Here is a 5,453-nt window from a genome sequence, read left to right as displayed (position 1 = left end):
TTTGTGACACTTGGTTGAAACATATGTTATGCAATGATAATCCATGTAAATCCAAGCTAATTAGGACAAGGTGCGAGCACTATTGGTAATCTATGCATGAGGCTTGCAACTTATAAGATGTCTTATACATAACACATATGATTTATTACTACCGTTGAAAAAATTGTTTCTATGTTTTCAAAATGAAAAGCTCTAGCACAAAAATAGTAATCCATGCTTCCCTCTGCGAAGGGCCTTTCTTCTACTTTATTGTTGACTCAGTTTACCTATTCTTTCTATCTTAGAAGCAAACACTTGTGTGAACTGTGTGCATTGATTCTTACATGTTTACCTATTGCACTTGTTATATTACTTTGTGTTGACAATTATCCATGAGATATACATGTTGAAGTTGAAAGCAAGCTGCTGAAACTTATATCTTCCTTTGTGTTGCTTCAAAGCTTTCTACTAAGAATTTATTGCTTTATGAGTTAACTCTTATGCAAGTCTTATTGATGATTGTCTTGAAAGTATTATTCATGAAAAGTCTTTGCTATATGATTCAGATGTTTATTCATTGTCTTTACCATTGCTTCGAATCGCTGCATTCATCTCATATGCTTTACAATAGTATTGATCAAGATTATGATAGCATGTCACTTCAGAAATTATCCTTGTTATCGTTTACCTACTCGAGGGCGAGTAGGAACTAAGCTTGGGGATGCTTGATACGTCCCAAACGTATCTATAATTTCTTATGTTCCATGCTACTTTTATGATGATACTCACCTGTTTTATACACACTTTATGTTATTACTATGCATTTTCCGGCACTAACCTATTGACGAGATGCCGAAGAGCCGATTGCTTTGTTTTTCTGCTGTTTTTGGTTTCAGAAATCCTACAAAGGAAATATTCTCGGAATTGGACGAAATTAACGCCCAGGGTCTTATTTTCCACGAAGCTTCCAGAAGACCGAGAGGGATACAAAGTGGGGGGACGAGGCGCCGCCACCATAGGGCCGCGCGGCCAGAGGGGGGCCCGCGCCACCCTATGGTGTGGGCCCCTCGTCAGCCCCCCGACTCTGCCCTTCCGCCTACTTATAGCCTTCGTCGCGAAAACCCCAGTACCGAGAGCCACGATACGGAAAACCTTCCAGAGACGCCGCCGCCGCCAATCCCATCTCGGGGGATTCAGGAGATCGCCTCCGGCACCTTGCCGGAGAGGGGAATCATCTCCCGGAGGACTCTTCATCACCATGATCGCCTCCGGATTGATGTGTGAGTAGTTCACCCCTGGACTATGGGTCCATAGCGGTAGCTAGATGGTTGTCTTCTCCTCATTGTGCTATCATGTTAGATCTTGTGAGCTGCCTATCATGATCAAGATCGTCTATTTGTAATGCTACATGTTGTGTTTGTTGGGATCCGATGAATATGGAATACTATGTCAAGTTGATTATCAATCTATCATATATATTTTGTTTATGTTCTTGCATGCTCTCTGTTGCTAGTAGAGGCTCTGGCCAAGTTGATACTTGTGACTCCAAGAGGGAGTATTTATGCTCGATAGTGGGTTCATGCCTCCATTGAATGCGGGACGGTGACGGAAAGTTCTAAGGTTGTGGATGTCGTTGTTGCCACTAGGGATAAAACATCAATGCTTTGTCTAAGGATATTTGTGTTGATTACATTACGCACCATACTTAATGCAATTGTCTGTTGTTTGCAACTTAATACTGGAAGGGGTTCGGATGATAACCTCGAAGGTGGACTTTTTAGGCATAGATGCTTGTTTGGATAGCGGTCTATGTACTTTGTCGTAATGCCACGATTAAATCTCATAGTAGTCATCGTGATATGTATGTGCATTGTTATGCTCTCTCTATTTGTCAATTGCCCAAGCTGTAATTTGTTCACCCAACATGCCATTTATCTTATGGGAGAGACACCACTACGTGAGCTGTGGACCCCGGTCCATTCTTTACATCTGAAATACAATCTCTCGCAAACTCTGTTCTTTCTTGTTCTTCGCAAACAAACATCATCTTCCACACTATACATTTAATCCTTTGTTTACGGCAAGCCGGTGAGATTGACAACCTCATTCGTTACGTTGGGGCAAAGTACTTTGATTGTGTTGTGCGGGTTCCACGTTGGCGCGGAATCCCTGGTGTTGCGCCGCACTACACTCCGCCACCAACAACCTTCACGTGTTCCTTGACTCCTACTGGTTCGATAACCTTGGTTTCTTACTAAGGGAAAACTTGCTGCTGTACGCATCACACCTTCCTCTTGGGGTTTCTAACGGACGTGTGTCTTGCACGCCATCATTGGCGTAGATGCGGGAGTTGTCCAGTTCCTTCTGGGTCTCGTGCAGCATAAAGTCCAGATGCTCCACGTGGTGCTTCAGCTCGGGGTGGGACAACAGGTCCATGGGTCCTCCAATGGAGTCATGCCTCGGAAAGTGAGCGAAGCGAGAGTCCTGGATCCCAATCACATTCTGCCCGCACAGACGGGCAAGTGCTTCCTGAAGAGCACGAGCAAGTCCATCCAGCTAGTTGCTTTCCTGGATGGTGAAGTGGATCCTCTCGGAAGCGAGAGGCTCCATCCTGCCTCTCAGATCCGCAACAATGACCCACTGTAGTTCCCCTCCGGGCTGGTCGTTGACTTGAGTTCCGAAGAACTCCGGGTGTGGGCGCCCGAGATGCATAGACAAAGCATCCAAGTCCCTCTCGAAAATCAAGTTACCGCCATTGCCCAGCTGGTAAAACTTGGTCTGGTTGAGTGGCTCCATCTGTAAGGGAATTGGAGGAGTAAGTTAGAGAAGTGCAAGTGTATCAAAATTTTATGTAGAAAATTCAAAGTGAAGCATGAATTTCATCTTTTGAAAAAGGTCTCAAGGGTAAGAGGGTGAATATTTTTTTTGCAAATATTCACTTCATTTGTTTTTTTGAAACTAAGTTTTTCAGACATCCATTCTAACTAGGGTCTCCTAAGGTCAAACAATGGCTCTGATACCAACTTGTCAACACCCGGATTTTTAAATCCAGATGCCTATTATGCCATACATCGCAATCCCAGGAAGATTGTTTTTGCGAGACATAATAGTTGAATATCATAGAGTCATCATTCATTACAACACCATAATAGTCTTACAATAAAAAGGATCCCATGATCCAGTCTCATTACAACACTTGATCTAATGATCATTACATAACACGTAGCGGAAGCGAAGTAGTAGTGGACTATCTATTCCACATGCAACGTTTGACGTTAGAAGAGGCTCCTAGTTGTCGTAGACGTCCTGTTGGCCGTCATCTTCATACTGCTGTTCAGCTTCATAGTCTGGCCATTTGAATAGCCAGGGACACAGCAACAGCATTCAGCTTCATTCCTTCGCCTCCCTAGTTCAAACGCATCAAGTCCAAGAACTTCGGTTCCAGATGATACCACGCCAGTAGCAGCCTTGGTAGTCCTGCTAGGAGTACGGGAGAGGGCAGCCGAAGCAGCTTCGGTGCCATAGAGGAGCAAAGGAAAAGACGAAGGGATTCATCCGACATCTATATTCTTACCTATCGGCCACGGAGCAACTTGAAGCACCGTGTTATCTATATTCTTACATCGACCCAAAGGATAACCTTGTAAAGTCCAGTCATCTGCTCAGAAATTGTCGGCAGTTCCTCGAAATTCGGCAGTTCTGCGACGATCTTAGGGCCGAAGCCGCAACAAGAGCTCACTCAATGGAAAAAAGAGTGGAACCCTACGATTATCCACCAGAACCATACATACCGGAAGGAGGAGACAAGTACGTACCAACCAAAGTATTCCCAGAGTCTCGCGGACAGGTCAGCATGATCCATAAAACAAATTTTTCCAAGAGAGAAGTCAAGAAGTTTTCGCGGGAAGTGAAGTACGCAGAAGTTGCTATGGTCGGCGCACCCGAATACATTGACTGGTCAGACCAAAGCATATCTTTTGGCAAAGCGGATCACCCGAAGGCCGTTCCAAGGCCTGGTCACGCTGCCCTGGTCCTTGAAGCACAGATCGGAGGGTACAACATGAGCAAGGTATTCATGGATGGAGGAAGCGGTCTGAATCTGTTATTCGCCAGCACAATGAAAGCAATGGGCCTAACGGTTGACATGCTAAGAGAGTCCGACACGGGATTCCACGGCATCATCCCGACCCGACCCGCTTACTCCCTTGGTAAAATATCACTGGACGTAGTTTTCGGTACACCTAGCAATTTCAGAAAGGAGAAAATCGAATTCGAAGTGGTTGATTGGGAATCTCAATACCACGCCATCCTCGGCAGACTAGCGTTTCCTGAATTCATGGCGGTACCTCATTACGCGTACCTGAAGTTGAAGATGCCAGGCAATAATGGGACAACAATAACCATCCATGGAAGCTTTTCCCATTCAGACAGCTGTGACAGGGATTTCCAGAAGATCGCCTCGGAGTTTGGGGTTAAGGAAGAGCTCAATACACTCGATGCTATCACAGACCACACAAAGCCACCAGCCGATAATCAGAGCGTAAGATCTGATGAATTTGACGTCGCAAAGGAAGCAAAGAAACATCAAGTGCATCCCACTAACCCGAAGAAGACAGTCAATACTTCGGCAGATCTTGCTGTTGCATAGGAAAGTGCGCTCATCGAGTTCCTCCGTGAGCGCTGGGAAATAGTTGCATGGGAACCATCCGACATGCCAGGTATTCCCAGGGAACTCGCTGAGCACGCCCTCAATGTTGACCCAAAAGCCAAACCTGTACCACTTCCCGCTGCCCCGTATTGACCAGATAGTCGATTCTACAGCAGGATGTGATCGTCTTTCTTTTCTCGATGCATACTCCGGGTATAACCAGATCAAGCTCAAGAAAGAGGACCAAGAGTTAACTGCGTTCATCACCCCGCACGGTGTTTTCTGTTACAACGTTATGATTTTCGGGCTGAAAAACGCAGGAGCAACTTATCAGCGATGTATGCAAGCCTGTCTTGGAGATCAGATCGGAAGGAATATGGAAGTCTACATCGATGATATCGTGATCAATACCAAGCACGCCGCTACTCTTATCGACGATTTGCGAGAAACCTTCGACAACCTCGATAGGTACAAAATCAAGCTAAACCCGAAGAAATGTTTCTTCGGGGTGCCAGGAGGACAAGTACTCGGGTACTTCATCTCAGCCAGAGGGATAGAGGCCAACCCTTTGAAGATCAAAGCTATTCTCGACATGGAGCCGCCAAAGAATTTGCACCAAGTGCAGCAGTTGGCAGGACGGCTGGCAGCGCTCAGCAGATTCATCACCAAGCTAGGAGAAAAAGCTTTGCCCTTTTATAACTTGATGAAGAAGTCAGAAAAGTTCGAGTGGACAAATGAGGCGCATGAATCTTTTGATAATTTAAAGAAGATCTTATCAACATCCCCAGTACTCGTAGCTCCACATGAAAAAGAAACATTGCTCATG

This window comes from Lolium rigidum, chromosome 2 (assembly GCF_022539505.1).
Source record: "Lolium rigidum isolate FL_2022 chromosome 2, APGP_CSIRO_Lrig_0.1, whole genome shotgun sequence".
Classification (NCBI taxonomy): domain Eukaryota; kingdom Viridiplantae; phylum Streptophyta; class Magnoliopsida; order Poales; family Poaceae; genus Lolium; species Lolium rigidum.
Note: the sequence above shows the minus strand (reverse complement) of the source record.